The sequence below is a fragment of the Myotis brandtii genome, unplaced genomic scaffold, assembly GCF_000412655.1.
Source record: "Myotis brandtii unplaced genomic scaffold, ASM41265v1 scaffold546, whole genome shotgun sequence".
NCBI classification, from domain to species: Eukaryota; Metazoa; Chordata; class Mammalia; order Chiroptera; family Vespertilionidae; genus Myotis; species Myotis brandtii.
Window position 1 is genome coordinate 777,044 of NW_005370016.1, and position 24,861 is coordinate 801,904.

The 24,861-nt window shown below is 35.4% G+C and overlaps 1 protein-coding gene across 2 annotated transcripts in view; it reads left to right on the forward strand.

Moving 5' to 3' along the window:
* The window catches only part of CADM2 (cell adhesion molecule 2), a 1,203,315-nt gene that overhangs the window by 271,456 nt on the left and 906,998 nt on the right, over positions 1–24,861 (forward strand). The gene's annotated exons all lie outside the window — the stretch shown is intronic.

Sequence of the window (24,861 nt, forward strand, 5' to 3'; positions counted from 1 at the left end):
AGTGGGGACCCTCACCCCATGGAGGTTTGGCCAGCCTGGGTGAGGGGCTGAGGGCTGTTTTCAGGCTGGCCAAGCCCCCCAGTGACCGAAGCTCCCAGCCTCTCCTTTTTTTATTTTTTTTTTATTTTGGGATTTATTTACCTTCTATAATTGAAACTTTGTAGCCTTGGGAGGAGCTCAGAGCTGGCCAGGGAGGGCAGGAAGGAAGCCTCCTGCTTGCTCCAGCTCCGTGGCCACAGCCAGCTGAAAGCAGGTCTGGGGTTTATTTACTTTCTATAATTGAAACTTTGTTGCTTTTAGTGGAGCTCAGAGCCCGGCTTCCTCCATCATTGGGGCAACCAAGCCTCTTGCTTGCTCCAGCTCCGTGGCTGTAGGCTGCCATCTTGGTTGGGTTAATTTGCATATAGTCACTCTGATTGGCTGGTGGGCTTGGCTTAAGGCATAGTGAAGGTATGGTCAATTTGCATTTTTGTCTTTTGTTAGTGTAGGTGCTTCTACTCGGGAATCCAATGTGTCCAATGTAAATGACACAAGTCAGCACAAGAGGATTATATAACACTGGTATTATGTTTCCCAAATGTCATAATGTCTATGTATTTCTTATCATGGTACTGCCCTATATATTACCTTTATTTTTAAAGAGTGCCTCCGAGGAGCACATAACATGTGTTTACATGGATAAAAGTGTAATCCGCCCAAGTGATCATTCTCAATGTCTGAAGGACCTCCGCCTGCTAGAAACAGGTCTTAGATTCATCATTTGTATGAGGTCTTTTTCTCAGGACAGATAGTATTGCTGAATATAATGCTCTTCTCATAAACTCTCCCCAGTGCTTATTTCTGTAACTATTTCCCTGATACCTCGAGGTGCCCTATTTAGTTACCCCAATGCAGCTGTCAGTATGACTTATCTAACTCTGCTTCTTTTTTATGCTGATTCTGTTTAGTGTTTAGCACAATGCCTTGCACAAATAGTTCTCAAAACACATATATTGAAGGAATTGGTCTAATTCATAGAACTTCTAATTTTATATGTATCATTATCTTCCAGTATTTGGAGAAACCATGATATTCTGAAATATCCTAGCATTGTTACCAACACTTATAATCTATTTAGTTCACATTTTCAAAATAATTGTCAGTATGAGATTGTTAGCAATATTAAAATGCCCATTGGTGTGTAATATAGGATGTTTCTTCTAATTATGATCACTTATATGGTGATATACCTTCTTTCTGTGCCTGTTTACAACCTAATTTACCTCTACTATGTACTCACAATACTAGTAACATTTATTTCTTTAGTTTTTACATTGCAGTAATAACCCTCAATAAATAGCATACCCTAATTTAGGCCCAGAACACACTAGCACTATCATTTGGCTAACTTCATATGACAAACTACAAGAAAATTATTTAATGTTCACATATGATTTTGCACTTTGATTTTTTAAAATTTGTTCATTTGTTTTATATTTTAACTGGCTATTTTATCAAGTACATCTATATCTGTATCTATACCTATGCATTTCTATCACAATAGTAGGCATTAATCACTTCTATAATCTGTGAACCACAAAATATATTGATTCTCTTATTGTTCTTGACCACATTGAGATAAGTTCACTTATTTCTTCCCATGTGAATTAAATGTTGTCTCCACTTTTCTTTAATTGCTCTATGTTTAATTTTCCTCCACTGCAGGAAGCCATTATTTATAGGTTTAACTTCTAGTAGATTTTTTTCATCATTTGTTATTTACTGGTCCATTACAATGCATTGTCCTTTTATGATTCATGTTGTCTTATATTTATTACTACCAAACTATATGCTTTTCTTATTGGAATTTTTAATATGCACTTTAGTGTGCATAACATATCATATTATTTATAATGAGTAATTTGTGAGACAAACTACTTATATTCATATTATAATGTGTGAGCTATTATTTCTGTAATTTTACAACTATGGGTTATCAGGGTGGGAGTGAGGAAGGGCCAGAAATTGTGTCCTGAATTAATTCTGGTGGTGTGTGTGTGTGTGTGTGTGTGTGTGTGTGTGTGTGCGTTGAAAGAGAGAAAGAGAGAGAGAGATAGAGAGAGAGAGAGAAGCAAGGAGAAAGAGAAAGGGAAAAAAAGGGATAGTTAGAAACTGATAAACATGAAGAGAGAAAATAATGATTTTATTAGATATTTTTAAAATTTATCTTTATTAGATATAATATTTACAAACAATTACAAGTAAACACATTTTTCATTCTTTTGTTTTCTTCAGTATCTATCTTTGCACATGTGCATGACAAATGTTTTCTTGAATACAGGTGAATTAAATTTATAAATTTCTAGCATATATGGTGAAGGAATTTAACCATAATGTATTTTCTGATAAATACAGCAATACTCAGATTTAGCCATCAATTGGATAAAATAAGAAGAAACTACATAAGATTCTTAACATCAAACTTATCATAATCAAGTGGGAAAAACAAACCTGGAATCAACTAATTTTAATTAATCTTCAAAAGTCCAACTTTGAGATATGTAAATATTGAGATATGAAAATGTACTATAGAGGAAGATGTGATCAACTCTGAAAGAATCAGTGACATTGTCTAGATGAAGTGAGCCTTCAGTTACTTGAAGAATACATAAATTTATGATATTTGATCTATCAAACTCATGGTATCTTATGCACATAAAATTACCTCATGCATGCATCAGTGCTAAGTAAACTCTAAAAAAATACATGCAGCCCTGGCCGGATGGCTCAGTTGGTTTAGAATGACCTCACGTACACCAAAAATGGTTGTGGGCTCAATTCCCAGTCAGGGCACATACCTGGGTTGCAAGTTCAGTCCCAGATAAGGACATATAGGGGAGGTAATCAATCAATGTTTCTCTCTCACATCTCACCTTCCCTCTGAGGTTAGATGGTCTGTTTGATACTTCTATGTCTCTGGATCTATTTTTGTTCATCAATTTATGTTGTTCATTATATTCCAAAAATGAGTGAGATCATGTGATATTTATCGTTCTCCTACTGGCTTATTTCACTTAGCATAATGCTCTCCAGGTCCATCTATGCTGTTGCAAATGGTAAGAGTTCCTTCTTTTTCACAGCAGCATAGTATTCTATTGTGTAGATGTATATCAGTTTCCTAATCCATTCATCTGCTGATGAGCACTAAGGCTGTTTCCAAATCTTAGCTATTGTAAATTGTGCTTCTATGAACATAGGGGTGCATATATCCTTTCTGATTGGTGTTTCTGATTCCTTGGGATATATTCCTAGAAGTGGGATCACTGGGTCAAATGGCAGTTCCATTTTTTTATTTTTTGAGGAAACTCCATACTGTTTTCCAAAGTGGCTGCACCAGTCTATATTCCCACCAGCAGTGCACGAGGGTTCCTTTTTCTCCACTTCCTCCCCAGCACTTGTCATTTGTTGATTTGTTGATGATAGCCACTCTGACAGGTGTGAGATGGTACCTCACTGTCATTTTGATTTGCAACTCTCAGATGATTAGTGATTTTGAGCATATTTTCATATGTCTCTTGGCCTTCTGTATGTCCTCTTTCGAAAAGTGTCTATTAAGGTCCTTTGCTCATTTTTTGATTGGATTGTTTATCTTTCTTTTGTTGAGTTGTATGAGTTCCCTATAAATTTTGGAGATTAGACCCTTATGGGAGATAACAGTGGCAAATATTTCTCCCATGCAGTGGGCTCCCTTGTTGTTTTGTTGATGGTTTCTTTTGCTATGCAGAAGCTTTTTATTTTGATGTAGGTCCATTTGTTTATTTTCTCCTTAGTTTCCATTGTCCTAGGAGCTACATCAGTAAAGATATTGCTACAACATATGTCTGATATTTTGCTGCCTATGAATTCTTCTAAGATTTTTATGGTTTCCCATCTTTCGTTTAAATCCTTTATCCATATTGAGTTTTTTTTGTGTGTATGGTGTAAGTTGGTTGTCTAGTTTCAAAAAAAAGACCCCACAGCAATCCTGAGAAAGAAGAACAAAGTTGGAGGGATCACAATCCCAGATATCAAGCCATATTTCAAAGCCACTGTTCTCAAAACTGCATGGTACTGGCACAAAAACAGACATATAGAACAGAACAGAGAACCCAGAAATCAACCTAAGTCCTTATGCTCAACTAATATTTGACAAAGGAGGCTAGAGCATACAATGGAGTCAAGATAGTCTCTTCAATAAATGGTGTTTTGAAAATTGACAGATACATGCAAAAAAAATGAAAAAATTATGACTCTTTTGGCATTCAATGTAAATAAGATATACATATATTGGTACAGATATAAGAAAATTGGTTTAAATTAATTTGTTGCATTTTCTTTTATAAGTCATTTTGATTAAATTTTATTTAATGCCAAAGCAATTAATAAATAAATCCCTGTTTAAGTATTTGCCTTGCTAATTAATAGTTTACATTCTAGTGATATAGACCTTCCATGAAACTCACTTTTATAGCTACAGAGGGGTATTAATTACTCCTTACTCTTCCTTATTTACACAATTTGTCACTTACAAAATTGCATTATGCTCTAATTAATGTTTCTTTCTTTTTTTATTGTTTAACTCTCTGACCTCATACTAGCCTACAACATCTATATTTTTTTCTTTTATGTTCTTTGAAAAATCTAGCATGATGCTCAAAAATTATCTTTTCCACCTCCCAGCCTGCATGGCTCAGTGGTTGAGGTTCAACCTATGAACCTGGAGGTCACTGTGTGATTCTCAGTCCCCGCACATGCCTGGGCTGTGGGCTCGATCCCCAGTCGGGGGGCGTGCAGGAGGCAGCTGATCAATGATTCTCTCTCATCATTGATGTTTCTATTTCTCTTTCCCTCTCCCTCCCTCTCTGAAATACATAAAAATATATTTTGAAAAATTACCTCTGGCACCAATTGAACTGATAATCAAGAATTTTAAAAACTAAGTAAGCACTTGTGCTTAACAATGTGCTAGGAGTTTTTATTATATTTATGCATATTAAATCTAATTCTGATATTTCTAGAGCTTAACAAAAATTTTGACTAAGACCTTTCCTTTGGCAGTTGAAAGTTATAGGGACATTTAAATGAAAAAAATAGAACAAGTTTAAAGCAAATGACAAAAAATAACTTTTGAAAATAAAATGAAAATTTGATAATCTTGCAATTATAACTTATTTATGAATAATAAAATGCATAGATATCCCAGATAATATTAACATATATCTTTGAACACTTTATTTTAACCATACTTTTGAAAGTGTGTTAAAATACATGTGTAATTATTTATGCAATTTATATATAAAATACAAATATATGTATTTCTTTCATATATATCTATTTAGGTATGTGTCCAAGTTTCTCCATAAATTTTGAAGCAGAATTTCTACCTAAACCCATAAACAAACATTACTACAAAACTGTATATAATGCTGATTTTGTTAGATTGTTCTCCAGGAGTTTTCTGTGTATTTCTGTGGTATTTGTGTAGAAATTTACATTAAAATGTTTCCATTGAGATCTGGAGGTTTTAAATTCTATAAAGAAAAAATATACTAATATTATAATATGTCATCTTTTTAGAACTAGCAATTAAAGGATGTTAAAAAGAAAAATGGAGTAGTTTTAAATATTATAGCAAGTAGAATAGATTACTTATAAAAATAACTTGATTCCAGTAAAATATTATTAAAAACTTTATGTTTTCCAATGACAATGTATTTGTAATGCCCTCATGTAGTGTGTTGTTGTAGGCTCAACAACACAGTACATGAATATTTAGTTTTAAACTCAAACCAAGATCACCTTTAATTATTGAGCTTGGATGTTTCTTTCACATCTTTAGACAGCTCTTGTGATTTTTATGGCCTTTAATATCCACTGTGTATAATTTTTCTTGAGAAATAGCTCAAACTAATAAAAAACAAAAACCTAAAAGAAACAATAACAAATAAACACTTTCTAAACCAGGAAAACAAAACAAAGCACTGAAATCCCAATGCAGTATAGTCTAAGAGTTCTGCAGTTTTAGTTCAATGGTCTATTTCTCAGTTCTGGCATTTACTGTGGCCAGATTTATTTTGTTTTTGTTATTGATGATATTGCTTAATTTTTCTTAACCTCATTTTTCTCATCTGTCAAAACAGACAAGGAGAGATTTGATTATTGAAGTCATCATTTATATTAAGTGAAATTTTAAATTCTCAAATTACAAAATCAAATCACAGTAGAAGAATTTAGGTCATTTTATAAACTGATGTAAGTGGCTTTTCTTCAGCCAGTCATAATTAATTAAGTTTTTTTTTCTAAAGTTAAGTTTTTTCATTGTTATTTTTCTAGTTATATATTCTCAATTTTATTTAATCTAATTTATTTTATATCAGATTATATTATGTAAAATACATTTTCATATTTTAGGACTTATGAACATACAAATTATTAAATATTATAAATAATATTAAGTTGCTAAAAAAAGAAAGACCTTGGATTGGAAGTATTTTTTTAATTAACTTCAAAATCATAATATTTGAAATGGAATTTTAACACTGTCTTAAATTCCTCTAAGAGAATATTTAAGACCCTACAGAGAAAAAACATTAAAGAAAAGGGGCTACTAGGCAGAATTGGTCACTTAGGAACACACACACACACATACTCACATAATAATTACAAATAATCACTTTTTTATTAAACGATATCAGTTTATTTCAAAATTGAGAGATTATTTATTTTATTTATTATTATAATTATAATTATTATTATTGATTAAGGTATTACATATGTGTCCTTATCCCCCCATAGCCCCCCAACTCCCAATCATGCCCTCACCCTCACCCTCTGTTGTCTGTGCCCATTGGTTGTGCTTATATGCATGCATACAAGTCCTTTGATTGATTATGCTATATATTTAAATATTTGTATGGAACATGTTTTAATGCAAATTTATAATCTTTTAATAAAATGATAAATGTTGTATTTTATTTTCTTTGTGAAGGATAACCTTCTTTATCCCCAATGATGTTCATCCAATCTGGCTGTTCCAAATCTCTCAGGAGATGGATGAATGAATGGGCCAGCTTTGCTTATTTGCTTCATCTTCTGAATATTTCTTTTCATTTATTGCAGGCATTTCTGCTTTAAATACCGGATAACTGACATTTTCTTTTATAAGAACTACTAGAGGCCCGGTGCACAAAAATTTGTGCACTCTGGGGGGTGGGGGGGTCCCTCAACCCGGCCTGTGCCCTCTCGCAGTCTGGGACCCGCCAGCCTGGATGAGGGGATGATGGCTGTTTGCAGCTGGTCACACCCACTTCAGGGTGGGGGTCCCCACTGGGGTGCCTGGCCAGCCTGGATGAGGGGATGATGGCTGTTTGCAGCTGGTCACACCCACTTCAGGGTGGGGGTCCCCACTGGGGTGCCTGGCCAGCCTGGATGAGGGGATGATGGCTGTTTGCAGCTGGTCACACCCACTTCAGGGTGGGGGTCCCCACTGGGGTGCCTGGCCAGCCTGGATGAGGGGATGATGGCTGTTTGCAGCTGGTCACACCCACTTCAGGGTGGGGGTCCCCACTGGGGTGCCTGGCCAGCCTGGATGAGGGGATGATGGCTGTTTGCAGCTGGTCACACCCACTTCAGGGTGGGGGTCCCCACTGGGGTGCCTGGCCAGCCTGGATGAGGGGATGATGGCTGTTTGCAGCTGGTCACACCCACTTCAGGGTGGGGGTCCCCACTGGGGTGCCTGGCCAGCCTGGATGAGGGGATGATGGCTGTTTGCAGCTGGTCACACCCACTTCAGGGTGGGGGTCCCCACTGGGGTGCCTGGCCAGCCTGGATGAGGGGATGATGGCTGTTTGCAGCTGGTCACACCCACTTCAGGGTGGGGGTCCCCACTGGGGTGCCTGGCCAGCCTGGATGAGGGGATGATGGCTGTTTGCAGCTGGTCACACCCACTTCAGGGTGGGGGTCCCCACTGGGGTGCCTGGCCAGCCTGGATGAGGGGATGATGGCTGTTTGCAGCTGGTCACACCCACTTCAGGGTGGGGGTCCCCACTGGGGTGCCTGGCCAGCCTGGATGAGGGGATGATGGCTGTTTGCATACAAGTCCTTTGATTGATTATGCTATATATTTAAATATTTGTATGGAACATGTTTTAATGCAAATTCATAATCTTTTAATAAAATGATAAATGTTGTATTTTATTTTCTTTGTGAAGGATAACCTTCTTATGGCTCTACCCCGTCACACACAGAGCAGGGCCAATCTGGGGGTTGGGGAGTTCTCACCTGTCACGCACAGAGCAGGGCCCATCAGCAGCTGTGGCCTGCGCTCAAGGAGGATCTGGGAGCCTGGGTTGACGGGGCTGTGGCCAGCCAGCAAACAACCACCAGCCACTCACCAGCCACTCACCCAGGCTGGCCAGGAACCCCGCAGTGACCCCCACCCTGAAGGGGGTGTGGCCAGCCTACAAACAGCACTCAGCCTCTCACCCAGGCTGGCCATGCCCCCCAGTGGAGACCACTGTATCTTACTGGTTTGATAGTGACTGAAAAAGAACAATGAATATAATTTAAAGTATGTGTAAAAGAAATAATGACATTTAAGTTCAATGAAGGGCATGGATAACAGAAAGAGTCACTTCAAAATAAGAAAAGCAATTGGCATAATTCAATTTGACAAACATTTGATAATTGTATTTAATAGCTCAACTTGAGAAGTTAATAAACTACATCTCTTTGTAGGACGTTTAAACCTGAGTATAAGATCTCTCCATTCCTCCTCCACTTTGTTTCATGGATTTCAAATACTATTAGCATTACTCTTATTATTAACCTTTATTGTAGTTACATACATGTGCAGTTCTTCTAATAAATTTCAGGTTCTTCTAATAAACTGTTGTTGTTTTTTTGTTTTGTTTTGTTCTGTCATCCTTGCTGCCCTGACAATGCCTGCCACACAATGCCTTACATATAGTCTATGCTCTAGTTGTAGGATGACACAAATGTCATCCAAAGTGATTAACTATTAGCTTTTCGAGAAAAGAGTGATTTGCCTTGCAGTTTTTGCATTACTTATAGGCTTGAGTTTTGAGATGTCCTTCTATATATGACCTAAATTTTCTAGGCTCTAGGTCAATTCACAGATATACAAAATTCAAATTTAATTTTATGATTGTTATAACACCCTTTTATGCAATGTTATTAGAAATGTTTTAATAAAAGTACAATAGTGAGACTACAACAAAAGGGTAGCAATACTGAAAGGTGTATGACTTAGTCTGATAAGACTTGCCACAGGAAAGTAGAGCAGCTTTAATTTACACACAGATGGAAAGGAAACCAACAGTGAATTGAAAAATGCAAAGTTTTTCTCACAAGGTGACCTAGGAGAAAGGCAGTCAGTGGGGGTGAAGATTTTACTGGTGTAATAATAAGTATACATAAATAATTAGTTTGTGACAGTTTTAATTACAACCCAGCCATGGGAGAAGATAAATCTACATATTGAAAGAAAGCAGTTAAAATGTTGACTTGCAAAATGACAGAGGTAAAGAGGATACGTTTAAGTGGAGACAGGCAGCTTGTCTAAATATGGCTAATATTAAATACAGGTGATTATAGCATTTGAAATTGAAATTAAAAATAATCTCTGATTCACTTATTTTAAAATTTCCATGTCCCCTCAGCTGCATATTTCACCAGGTGCTGGAGCAGTTGAACAACAAGCATATCCAATGATTTAAAAATAACATTCACGGTGTCACCTGATGTAACTCCAGATAAGAAATGCGGTTCCCAATTAGAGAACACTCTCCGGTATTCATCCTAACATCTTCCAAACCTATGCTGCAGATTTATGCCATGCATTTTAATAATTTGTTGGATCTTGAACATGTTAAAGAGATTAAGTTTTTTGAAAGTTTTAACATAAAAGAAATGATACACTGGTTTTAGAAAACTTATACAGGTATAGATCTTATTTCATGATTGGGTTTAAAGATTTTGATTGTTCCCTCCAAATACTATGAACTGAGTCAACTATTAGTGTAGTATTCCTGACTTCTTGTTCCTCAAAAAGATATTGAAGACCTACAATTTCAGGCTACTCAACTATGTAATCTCCTAAATGTATCAGTTTAGATTTGGGGAAGTAAGCACACTGTCTATCAAGGCACTCAGGCAAGCCATGTGTTAAGTGCTTTGTGTGCATTTATTTTTTTCCCAATGAAAGGCCTATGAGGAAGATATTTTATCTATTTTATAGATAAAGTAACTGGAGTCCTGAAAGGTTAACTTGATTTTCCCAAATCAAAAGGAAACTTAGCAACATGACAGGATTGGCCCTTAGAATTCTCTAGAAAGCATAAGCTTTTCTGTTAATGTACCTAAATATCTCTGTGAGGGTTGCTTCTCAAATTTATATGAAAATAAAAAAATAATGTAATTTTTTAAAAAGCATTGATGTCACCTCTTATTGCTCCCTATCACTGATTTTAATTAATATCTGAAAACAAAGCATCAAGAATCATAAATGCATTTATTTTTATTGGTCAAATCACAGATTGATTTTCTTCAGGCATGTGTAAAAATGGCTTTCTATGAAACATGTTAAGGGTATTACATTCACTTTCCATTATTCTGAAAATGAACACACTTGACTTAAATTAGAATAGTCCCAGCTTTATACTGTGTGAAATTATAGAGCAGATCATGGACAGAGATTTCCTCATCTTTTCAAGTAATTCTGGGTGAAATATATAATTGAGAGAATCATAGAAGATAAAACACAAATAAAACAAATGAATAAACATAAAATATCAAGTAACACATGATAATTATTGTGATGAGTCAAACATTTAAAAAATTTATTGTGTACATATAAATATAATAAAATATATATACCATCTCTCACCCTTGAAGGTCATGGAAATCTAGATGAAAAATAAAATGGGAAGTAAAATATTAGATGGAAAAAGTCTAGTAATGCCATAATGCTATTAGAAGTTTTTAAAAAAATGAGAGATGCTGATGTTAATAACTCAAAAAAGCACTAATCACTTAATTTTTATTTATCTGGGTGATCATGTTAGTCTGTAGAGACCTCTATGAAGCCAGACTCTTGGCACTTTGACAACACTGCTAATATCATTTTCCATCAAATACTATAGAAAAGTGTTATTTTTTCCTCATTAACTATTTAATAAATTGAAGAAGACAATTAATTGCTAATGAATATATTAAAGGAGAACAATGTTTTCTGAAGTATTTTAGCTACACCCTCCCCCCCCTCCAGTTTGACATAGGTGGTGTTCCTTAATTAGACTCTACTTCAGTTTGCATTAAGCCCATCAATCCAGTCAGTTTTCCTCACATCCAGGCTGTATTTCTTCATCTTGCACACAAGGTTTTCTCAGAAATGTTGCTGACTGCTTGCTGAGTTCATCTACATCAAGGTGACTACATTTTCCTAAAACTAAAAATGTCAGAATAGTAAATAGAGCAATACAACATGATATAATAAGGTGAATTTATGATGCTGCCTTTAGGGATATAAGAGATGCCTTTCCTGCTAAAGAGATGGGAAGGAAAAAAAAAGGAATTTAACTGCCAGACAAAACTAGAGAACTATGTGAGCCTGTTTCAATTTATATTGTATTAGATACTAGGGATAATATTTTTTATTTGAAATTCTGTTTATTGACTTACATATCCTTAGCCTCTTAGAAGCCTAATAAAGAGTATATCTATTTAATGATTTTCTATTACATTTATTGGGTTGAAATTGGTTAATAGGATCATTATATATATGATGATCATATCCAATGACATATACATATGATGATCATATCCAATATATATATATTTCAAGTGTACATTTCTATAACATATATTGCATTGTATGTCCACCACCCAAAGTCAAATAATCTTTCATCACTAAAACATTTGTTCCCTTTACTCTTTATACACCATCTAACCCCTTCCCTTCAGTAACCACCACACTGCTGTCTGTGTCCATGGATTTCAGTTTTATATCTCACATATCACATATGAGTGGGGTTCTTAGCTTTTTCTGATGGACTTATTTTGCTTAGCATAATATTTTCAAGGTCCATCCATGTTGTCTCAAAAGATAGTATTTCATCTTTTCTTACGGTTGAGTAGTATTCCATAGTATATATGTACCAAATATTTATTCAATCTTCTATTGAAGGACACTTTGGTTGTCTCCATATCTTGGTCACCATGTTGCAATGAATATAGGGATGCATATATCTTTGCAAAAAATGTTTTTGAGTTATTTGGGTATATATCCAGGAGAGGGATTTCCAAATCATATGGTAGCTCTAGTATTGATTTTTTGAGGAATCACCCTGGGGATCGAGCCCACAACCCAGGCATGTGCCCTTGACCTGAATTGAACCTAGGACCCTTCAGTCCACAGGTTGATGCTCTATCCACAGAGCCAAACCAGCTAGGGCTCACTAATTCTTAATGATTTTGAAAAAAATGCATGAAATCTCTCATGGCTTGAAGTAGCACATCTGTATTATGAATAGGTTGTATTAATTGATCTCTAGATAGAGTTTGAAACCTAAAATCCTATTACTATTTGAGAATATTCAGGAATCAAAAATATAGAGTCCTAGGAAATGTAATCTAAGAAAAAAAATTAGCAGGACATCAACATTGTATCAGAACTAAGTTGATGGTGAAAAAAATATATAGAGGCCAAATTTATTATTGACAGACGTAGTCCATGAGACAAAAATGTACTCAGAATAATGTGTTTTTTTACTTTGGTTTTATATTTTCACTAGAGTCCCGGTGCACGAATTCGTGCATGGGTGGGGTCCCTTGGCCTGGCCGGTGATTAGGGCCAATGGGGCCATCTCACCCAGTCTCAATAGGGGCTGATTGGGGCCGGCAGGCCAGGTGGAGGGACTGTGGAAGGTTGGCTGTGGGAGTGCACTGACCACCAGGGGACAACTCCTGCATTGAGCATCTGCCCCCTGGTGGTCAATGTGTGTTATAGCCACTGGTTGTAATAGTCACATAGGCTTTTATATATATAGATAAGTTCATTGCATAGACTTGGTTGGAATACCAGTTCAGAACCTTGTTAAGTTTGTTACCATGGTTGCCATCAAAATACAGCACTACTTGACCTATAAAGTCATCTCTGTGGTTGGCGTTTCCCATTGGCTGCTCCTAGCCAATGACTGAACATGGCAAGGATATTAAGGCAAGCCCATTCTGAGAAGATATATGACTCCTCTGATGGTGATTTGAGCTTGAAGAATACCAGATGACCTTGCCAAAATTTTCTGGGAACTTCACTGCATTTCAAGATGCTTACCCTCAACTTTCCCTCCTTACCTTGTTCCTTTACTCAGGGTCAGACATACCACACAATCTGACAGTACCAGCCTCTAGTGGCTGCCACTTCTTTAAATAACACAGGTGTTTCCCCTAATAAATCTCTCCCATATGTAATCCTTTCTTAAAATCTGTTTCTCATATTATTTGGAATAATTGGTCATTTAAGATCCTTTATATTTCATTCAGTTTACTCATCTTTAATTTGGAGTTAATATGTAATTTATTTGGATTAATATGGAAAAGAGATTATTATCTTATAACATATTTTTATACAATGTATGTATTAAGTATTATGCTCAAGTCAAATTGCACAACTCATCACTCATTGATCTTTTGTTCATATCACTTTTGTTCAATTTATGCTCTCACCTTAAATTGTCCTCTCCATCTATATATATCTAATTCTCAAATCATTAATGCAGGGATAAAAATTGAAATTAAGGTGAAAATGTATCAGAGAATGTATATCATAGATTCATGTGAAACATACTAAGAGAGAAAGGATGTGAGCACTTCAATGTACATAAATATCTTAATCCAAAACACATATAAATCAAGTTAAGTAGCATATATTTAGAATTAAAAACAATGTTATTATAGTTTTTTTCTGTTTAAGACTACTAGTACACTTAAATATTTTCTCTTTGAATGACCATTAATTTTTTTTTTATTTTTCATATGTCTCATTCTGGACAGAAGTAGTACGTGGTTAGGGGCTCTCTCTCATCCATATTACATGGAATCTGGCACCTTGGGTATCAGTAAACATTAGTTAAATTTTAAGAACTGTTTATTTACTCATAGTTAGGGGTCATATCAAGTAGAAATTGGCCATAGAAAAAGTTTGGCCTTTTTAAGTGCAGTGAGAAGCCACTTATAAATTTTAAGCAGGCATTGACAAAACAGGATGTGTTTTATATTGACTGCAATGGGCATTCTGTGGAGAAGGTATTGGGATTGGGATTTAAGTCCTGTTCTATAATTGGATACTGCATTTGTTATTGCAAAGCACTGCAGTTACACTATACCGGTTACCACTGTAAGTGACTAATCATGTGTCCTCTCTCTTTAGAAACAGTCACTCCATCATTTTCCAGCATTGATAACTAATCCGTAATCTAACCTGTGCCATGAAACTGGTGATGAAGACATTAGGGTCTCAGGAAGTAATGACCTTTCCCAGTTTAACCCAGATCAGTAACCGTGATGCTGGGAAATCAATTCAGACTGGCAGGAGTAGAAATTAGGCAATGGAAATCTAATGGGAGACCCGCCCCCCTCAGGCCCTGGCCTAGCCTGATAAATGGCATTTCTTCAAATTTTACAGGATGTATTTCCTTTTCCTATAATCTCCAGGATTTATCTCTTGCTTCCTCAGCAAGAGTACATTGTAAAGGAATCTTAGGCAGAGGTGGATGGTGGCAGGCTTCAGAGATTCTGCTATTTGTTTTAAATACTGTAACTTCATTATTTAGATGAATGTGGGTCCCTAGACTATAAAACACGAATAAACAAGAGTACAAAACCTATTCCAAAGCTGAGCCTAAATGACACTGTCTCAGATTATCTATGGTTCTTATCCCCTCCATTAGTGCAAGTAATCGAGTGTTTGAATTTGAAAGTGCAAGTTTATCTCATTGTTCCATTATAGGTAATAAAAGTGACCTATGTGAGGATATTAGATTAGTGCTTTTTACTTGGTATTCACCTTCTGCTCAGAAGGTGTGAAATTGTTAACTCGTTCAAATTAAGTCATTATCCAGTTATGTAACAAATAGACTTGTGCTTAAAAATCTTAACTAAGCAGGTGCAGAGAGAAAGGAGCAGCTCCATCAAATGCTTCAGGAGACCCTTTCTACTGCTGCTCCTTATTGTTACATCTCATTAACAATGATATTAACTATCACCAACTGCTCATATAGAGGAAACTGGGAGAAATTAAGCATCCTGCATAATCTTCTTAATACTATTTTAAGTACAAGGAAAAGTAGGATTCTGGTTCTTTGTTTGTTAATAATCTATAGCCTTGTCATTTTGAATCTTCTTGTTGCTGATAAGTAGATATAAGGAACTCTGATGAGCTAGTAGGCTTGGGCTGTCATGACAAGATACCATAAACTGAGTGTTTTCAAAAACAGAAATTTATTTATTTTTTAAAGAATTTTTAAAAATTTATTTTAGAGAGAGGATGGAAGGGAGAGAGAGAGGCGATGTGAGAGAGAACCATGGATCGGTTGCCTCCTCACACACCCCGACTGGGGATTGAACCGCAAGCTAGGTATGTGCCCTGACCAGGAATCGAACCTGCCATCTTTGGGTGTACAGACAACACTCCAACCAACTGAGCCATGGCACCAACAGAAATTTTTCTGCCAAGGACCATTTGGATAGTTATAACATCATTTGCAGGCCATACAAAATAATCAACGTGAAAATTAGCCTGCTGTATTTGGTTAAACATTTAATTAACTCACCCCTAATGCCTTGGCAGGGCCAGACCAGATGATTTTGCGGGCCTTATGTGGCCCGCTGGCTGGACTTTCCCCATCCCTGCAAGGTAATGCACTTGGTATATACTGGTATTAAGATACATTGTTCAGGTTGTTAAGTTGATTTCCTGCCAAACATATTTTTTTCAAGAAAGTTTACATAGAAAATAAAGACCTTCCTAAAATCTTAACAACATGAAACCCTCAAATATAGTTTACTTTGCAGAATTGTCATATCAATATGCACACCAAAGTATACAGCAATAAGCAAAGGCCCTTTTATATTATGATGCTGAGTATAACATAAAATCTTAAGTATTCTAATACTAACAATTATCTATTTCTTCTCTTTCTCTCCTAGGTGAGTAACTGAAGGTTAAAAATCAGAATTCCTACATATGAAGTATTATATGCTTTTTTATTGGTGTCCTGTTGGTAAGTAAAGAAACAGCCTTGGCTTAGATTGAATGCTGAAACATGCGAAGAGATAAATTAGTGAGCTGGAGCACTCTATTACTGCGAGTCATGATCAAATCTCTAAAATCTATTTGAAGTTAGGCACAATAGTGTTGAGTGGGAAATATTTTCTTATATTTTAGTTTGTAATGATGCCATTCAGATCTAGCACATAAGTAACTTTGGGTGCTTTATACTTGAACAACAGTGATATGTTTTGATATAACTATTGTCCATGGATCTTAGATGGTTTGAAAACATAAATGGAGATATGATTTTGACTATTATAGCTATTAACACTGAAGAATCAATTAAATTGTGAAAAATAATATTACATTAAAAATCAGAAATAAAGACTTTTTACTGATTTTTTAAACCTTTAGATCTTAGATTTTTCATCTTGGAAATATAATGGACCTCACTTTTTATCCAACATAATACTAACTATAGATACAATGAAATACACTTAGCTGTGGCTTAATGTTTAAAAAAAATTAAAGAGATGAATGAATTATTCTTAAAATGAGAATAGATTTTTTTTGTATTTATCTTTATTAAAAGAGGTTTTATAGAATTAGGGAATTGTTTTTTCCCCATTCATTTTTTAAACAAATGCTGATTTGTTCTAAGATATTAAAAATATTTCTAAAAGTAACTGTTCAAAATTATTTCAACAGACAAAACAGCTCTTACAGTATAATCCAAATGTCAGGAAAGTCTTTTTATTAAATATTAATTGTATTCATGGAGGTTATTAGTGCACATTGAAATTTATGAGCTGGAAATCTACTTTAAATATTAAAGTATTAGTTCCCTTAAGATTTGATTATAACATTAATAAATTATATTATTTAAAGAATATATTCCAGAGAAAGTAGAATGAATGAGATTTCTGGCATTATGCCACTTTGTAAGGAATTTTTTATTTTTTTATTTGTCTCTGGTTTATTAGCATTCATAAAATGTGATATTGGTTTTGTTAACAAATTTAAGTGCAGTATGATGATAAATATTTTAGATAATTTTTTATGTTGTTACTTTACTGAATATGTTATTATACATGGAAGTGGATGTAGGGAAAATAGGTTTGTTTTTTCTGGGTTTATATTTTTGACATGCCTGCTTTTAGCATGATAAATCACTTTCAACTTGAAAAAAAAACAATTTCTTGAAATGATTTATTTGTGATAGAATTTTGTGTTTATTTTAGTTTGTGAAAATTATTTGTAAAGGTCATAGAAATTACTTTAACAAATGCGAATTAATGCTATTATATCTCAACTTCTGGCAAAATGATTATTGTCCATAAAATATCTAATTAGAATGACATCAGTAACACATTTCAGCTCATCAGACTTGGTTAATGGCTCTTAATTTGGAAGCAATAAACATAACAAAATGAATGGTTGGGAGGGTATATTCTAGTAAGGACTCAGTCTCTGAGCTTGGCATAGCATTCTCAATGCTGCAAAGTTCCCAGGTCACTTCATTTGAGTTTAAGCTGTGTCAAAGTCTCTTTATTTGCTCAGTCTGCTAAAATACCTAGTAACAACAAAAAAGGGTTGGTTTGTGTTATAGATATACCTATTATTTTGAAATTGCCATCACTTTAATGTTATCACAATATTTACTCATAATAATGTGTGATAAAAGTATCAAAATCAGATGAATTAGCATAAATTTTGAATATATAGTAAAGCAAGCTAAGTATTAGAACTGAACCCATTTTAATATTTAAGAGTGAGTTGCTGGGCATTTACGTGTTTAATTATACATGTGTAGATTTAATTTACTCTTGAGATTGGCAGTAAAGCAGCAATAATATTTTATTAAACACCATAAGCCTAAGAGTATTACCTCTGTATAACATCAGCAAAAGTCCAGTGCTCAAAAAATAAGAGAATATTAAAAAGGAGATTATCCTATAGATAATATGATATTCCTTGTTGAGGAAATACATGATAAGGCTTTGATTTCGAAGAACATTCTGGCTTTATGAAAAGAACACTTTGAAGAAAAGAATTACTCCAGGCACAGGGTTTAAAAAAAAAGCTTAGCCCAACCAGTGGGCCTCAGTGGTTGAGTGTCAACCTATGAAAGAAGGTCACAGTTGATGCCCTGTCAGTGCACATGACTGGTTTGCAGGCTGGATCCTCAGTGGGGGCGTGCAGGAGGCAGCCGATCAATGATTCTCTCTTATCATTGATGTGTCTATCTCTCCATGCCTCTCCTCTCCTCTCTGAAATCAGTAAAGATATATTTTAAGAAAGCTTAAAGTTGAAATGTATTAATTAGGAAAATTTAGATTCCTAAAATATTTTTCATTTATTGAAAATGCAATTCTTGCCGAAACCGGTTTGGCTCAGTGGATAGAGCGTCGGCTTGCGGACTGAAAGGTCCCAGGTTCTATTCCGGTCAAGGGCATGTACCTGGGTTGCGGGCACATCCCCAGTGGAAGATGTGCAGGAGGCAGCTGATTGATGTTTCTCTCTCATCGATGTTTCTAACTCTCTATCTCTCTCCCTTCCTCTCTGTGGAAAATCAATGGAATATATTTAAAAAAACAAACAAAAACAAACAAAAAAAAGAAAATGCAATTCTTATTTCAAACATACTTGGTTTATAAGATAGACTCAGGATTATATCAACCAATTGGAAGTTCTTTATGGTTTAAGAATGGGAAATAAACAGTCTAAATATTCAGCTGGTCAATGAACTATCTATAATAATAAAAGCGTAATATGCTAATTCGACCCAACTTCCTTCTGGACAACCTTCCAAACGTAGCTGGGGCTAGAGGGAAGCCAGGTTCCCTGGTGCCAGAGGGAAGACGGTGCTGGCAGCCAGGGGAAGGAAGGCCTGCATGAGTTTTGTGCATTGGACCTCTAGTAGTTGATAAAATAATTTAGGTTAATTATAAAAATTAGATAATATCACTAAAATTAGTAAATATACTTACTTTTCGGTAGATAAACATCAAAATACTATTTTATTTATATATATTTTCAAATTTGAAATAAAAAATAATATGCTCATCACATTCAAGCATATTATCTAATTTATTAAAATGTTACATATCTGGAGAATTTTATCTATAAAGGAAAAGCTATAGGAATCTACTCTATATCCAGATCTAACATAAATAGAGATTTTCTTAAAAATATTCCTAATTCATTCTCCTTCTCTAGATCTGTCTTTTGAGTGTCTTGTGAAAGGTCACTCAGCTAAATATAATAGAACAGCTGCATCTCCAAGCTAACATTTCATAGTCAAGCATGTTATTTCTTATATAGTTAAGAAAATCAGAATTTCAATTTGAATATTTCTTACATAAAATTTAGACATCAAAGAAAGAGTCTTTATACGAAGTTTTTATGTATTCTCATGAAGTAGTGTAAACTTTTGAGTTATAACTTTTCTACATAGACTCTTTAAGTATCTACATGTCAGTAAAATAAATAAGATTAAAATAAGTGAGATTAATATTAAAAAGTAAATGTACCTATTTAGAAAGAAGAATAGGCTTGCTCTGTCCCACAAATTCACAAATAAATGTATAATTAAAGAGTCATTTTTAGTTAAAAGGTAAATTGAATTAAACAGAAAAGTTTTATTTTTCCTCAAAACATTTATTTTATTTCTACTACATTTCAATAGAATTGCATATTTTGATTTTAAATAGTTATTGATAAATATATTTGAATTATTTGTTTAATAAATGATACTTTCTAGAGTTCTAGATATTGTTTAATGAAAATCACTAGGCATTGCATCTCTATTTACAGCCTGCTGTTTCTGACTTTAATTCTTAAATTCTCATCTGGAAAGTAAGATAATGTAACTGAAGTTATAATACTTATCACATTAGGTATGTGCCCAAATGATTAGAAGGTCGTATCCAAAGAACTATCATCCATATATTAACATTGTCAAGTGGGTACTTCTTCATTACTAAAAGCACTAATTACTTGTCCTAAAGTAATAGTACTTTGCATTTATAAAGTACTTTATATTCTTTTAAGTGATTTTGCATGCATTACTCATTTGGTCTTAATAGAGGGAGGCAGCACATTCAATTGTCCAGATGGAGTTAGAAACAGAGTGTTCAGCCATAACTAATGTCCCCTCAAACCAAAGTGAATATATATCTGGTGGAGACCTGTTTATAATAATGGAAGGAAAAATCAACATCCCCAGTTCTATTAGAATCAGACTTTTGGGAATATGCCCATTCTACTTTTCATGTACTTTTTATAATTCTTATCAAGTTAGTTACTATCAGAACAAAATTCAGTTAATTTATTCTGATAGATCAGACACAATCATTTTCTTCCTTGTCATTTAAATATTTAATAGACACATATTTATATGAAAAGCATTATATAATTAATTATTTAATTCAAAATATATTGAGTATCCCTTCTTCTAACATCTTAAACAAAAGGACTCTAGTAACTGAATATTGTTAAAAATCAGAAGCTAAATTTTAGAACATGTTCTACATTGGAGAGTAATAATCTAAGTTGCTAAGAAAAACTATCCTACCCTTTAATATGGATTTAATTTTAAATATGTATAAAAGTCATTTTATATATGCGAAGGTTGGGTATGTGGTTAATCATGCTGACTACTTTTTAAGTTTCCACTTTTTTATAACAAATAGTGTGGCAGAAAAGCTCAGCAACATGCAAGGGCTTTGTACTTGACTGAAGGATAATGTCTCTCTTGGGTTCTTTTGAATAAAGAAAGGTAAACCTCAGCCAAAAATCTTGAGCATTCAAAGGTTTTAAAACAAGCAGCAGTTGGATGTTCTCTGGCTCGACTTATTTAAGCCAAATATGCAAACCTTTTTATTTATCTATTTTTGACAATTTCAGATTGAATAATATTACATAAAATTGTAAAGTTTTGTTTTAGTTGTTTTATTGACCTTGAAAAAAAGAAAAGCATTGTGAAAACAGTTTCTGGATCAATACTTTGGGTTATGTTAATAACAATTTAACTATTGTTTCTCATTAGCCATCATTTTTCATTTTCTAAGGTGTGATTTAGAGCAAGAGCATAAGTATATACCATCAGACAGATACAATTTCATTCCTTTCCACCATCATCCTTAAGTAGCTTCTTTCATAAGACCCTAGGGATGTTAAAAGCTTCTGAGATTATTTACTACATTATATTTACTTGAAAACATCCTCCTTACTGGCTCACCACCATCCTGATACATGCATTCATTTTCTAAACGTTGAAAACTATAAAAGAAATATGAATAAGCTTTGATAATTCTTTACAAAGTCTAGCCAAGTGTTAGAGTTGGGAGAATAACTAGAAATAATGAGTAGTTTGATATTTTTAGTCCAAAAAGAAAATAGAGTGGGTTAATCCCTATAATCATATCTCCTTTACCAATAATACCTGGAAAGCAGTATTAGTCTCAAGTCCTACAATGGTTACAATAGCATGATTCTTCACACGCAGGTGTCTTGCGGGGAAAACCAGACACGCCTCTACAGAACGAGGGAAATCTGGGCAACCATAATGAAGTTGCCATGAGAACCATTAGAGGAAAAAATGATCCTGAAGTGCTTTTCATAAGTCTGGATCAGAGCTTTGTGGATTCAAGAACATGCAATAAATCTGTAAAATATTTGGAGAATCAAGTGCCAACTAAATGAGAATTCAGCCTGAAACTTTCCTCTCTATTCTCTACCTTTTCACATCTGTGTACCTCTCTAGGTGGTCTAGGGTTAAACACTATTCTTTCTCAAGGAATCTGACTATAGAACCCATTCTTTCCATGTCTGTCATTGAAGCTAATTTTATCTCTTTTGCAAAGAACTCATCTACTCTCAGCATTATCTGCTCTATTATCTACCTCTTCTGCTGACTGTGGAGCAGTTCTCAAAATCTGACTGCTAACAAAGACAAAACATGTTACTTCATTTAATGACCTCAACATTATGTTAAAATGCTATCAAGCTTGGAAAAACAAAGAATGCATATTCTGAGATTTTATACAAGTCTATATGTGCAGATACTATTTTACTCATTTTCCTAGCACAGTAACAAAATTTAACCTCCATTAAAGATTACAGTGAATCATTACAAAACAACCAAAAATAACATAAACAAACAACAAATAAAACAACTATTTTCTAAGTCAGATCACTGTATATTTAAAACTAGAGGCTCAGCATGAAATTCATGCACTGGAGGACGGGGTGGGGGTGTCCCTCAGCCCAGCCTGAACCCTCTCCAATCTGGGACATCCCTCTCACAATCTGGGACTGCTGGCTCCCAACCACTCACCTGCCTGCCTGTCTGATTGCCCCTAACTGCTTCTGCCTGCCAGCCTGATCATCCCCTAACCTCTGCCCTGCAAGCCTGATCAATGCCTAATTGCTCCCCTGCCGGCCCGATTGCCCCCCAACTGTCCTCCCCTGTAGGCCCAGTCGCCCCCAACTGCCCTCCCCTGCCAGCCTGGTCATCCCCAACTGCCCTCCCCTGCTGGCCATCTTGTGTGAGGGCATGATAGTCAATTTGCATTTTACCTCTTTATAATATAGGATTATGCCCACTAATATTCAAAGTATTTGGACTTTAGGTATTGCTAGCAGAATATTTAGTTTTACTAAGCACAGAGATGAAAACCTGCACTATGACCTGTCAATATGTACACAATCAATGCAAGACTGCATCTATGGTGGTAACAATATGTGTGCATATATATTATGATCTTTAAAATCAAAATTATTGTGTGATTATGATCAGTCTTTGGGAAATCAAGTTAAATTTTCAACTCACTCAGGCTTATGGTCCTGGTTAAATCCTATAGTTTTGTTCCTCAATGACCGCCCCCTCAGACCCCCCTCCCCCGCCCTTATTATCTTAGTCTCCCACATGCCTTTCCACGTTCACATTCTGCCATTCCTGGTTCCCTGCAAGGCAACATCAAAGATCTATTTGTAGTTCCCTTAATCTTCCTTTATCTTTTATTCTTCCTTGCTTTTGCACAGGATACTCTTTGCCTATGTCTTTTCTGTTTGTTGAACTGATGAAATTCTAGGACTTTAAGATCCTCTATAAAACTTTTTTTTATGTCCTTGGTGTTCTGCTTTCTTCTCTTTGCCATTTAGCATCATGCACTTCTCAAACTTAACTGAACTTACTAGCTGTGTGACCTAGAGGGTTTTTTTTTAGATGTAAATTGGAAATAAGGGTACTGCGTGGATCAGAGACCTGTGATGAAATAGGTTGGAAAATGTGAATAATGAAATTGTGTTTGAGGAGAATTTAATCAAGGGTTCATTCACAAATGTTCGAAGATGTTGTGATACTGTTATCAGTGCAAGTGGGGTATCCCTTTCCCCACTTAGTGCTGGGGTGATGTCCTCATAGCAGCTGGAGAAAAATAATTTTCTGAAACTTACATAGGAGGATGAGTGATTTTTATTTGTTTGAATTACATCCAAAGTCCTGGAAAAAGTGTATTTGGGGTTTCAGTAGAGCTAGAAGCAAAGCCAGTGCCCAGTTTCCTTTCCATGTTGCAGCTGGGTCCAATTCAGCATCAGGACAGTTCATTAGTCCATTGTGTGTGTGGTCCACATGACCGTGGGCCATGTGGGTGAATTCAGCAGAACAGGAACGTGAGAGCCCTCAAGGCAGGAGTCAACCAAGAAAAAACCAAGAGGGTGAATGAGCCAAGGGATTAAATATCCGAAATCTCCCCACGCTTGCAACCACCATGCCTACTCTGGCCAATGACATGTTCCCAGGTGTGACTGACACTAAGCACCTCTGCTAGTCTATCTCCACCTGTCCAGTCCCCCCCACCCCCCAGAGATCAGCAGGGAATAGACTGGTGGCTCCCTGTAAAGCCTTAGCTTCCTGGTGAAGCTGCCCAAATGACATACCCATAATATTTGGTCTTCCCTTTGCTCCTTTCTTGTTATTAATAACTAGGTCAATTACAAGGGTATCAATACCAGAAGAATAGTTCAGTACAATGTTAGTAACAATAGGAGGTACTGACTTTCCTTTTACCCGAAAAGGCTAGGGGAGGTAAACTTTGTGGAATGGAATAAAAAAGGAGAGGGAGTTGTGTGGGAAAGGCTATTTGGGAGAAACTCTGCCTTTTGGTTGAGGGATTTAGTGTATTTAGCATGGCATTTAAATTAGCTCTGCTGTCAGGTGGCCTGGTCCTAATCATGCAGAGTTTTCATTAGCCCGAGGATACTTTTGAGCATAGCAGAGGAAGCTTGCTTCATTTAAGGGGCAGATACACTGTGACTTGATTATCGGAGCAAGAGCTAGACTTCAGCCTCAGTGAAACCACTGACAGGTTTCCTTGTGGAATGAATGGCCAACAAAGCCACACATGAAAGCCCAGCAATCGGCTTCCTCACTTCCTCGCTAGGTGACTTAGCTTAACTCCTCTACAAATCTATTTCATCTATTCTGTAAGATAGTATTAATATAGTACCTCTCTTATTGGATCCTTGTGAAAAGTGAGTGAATATATATA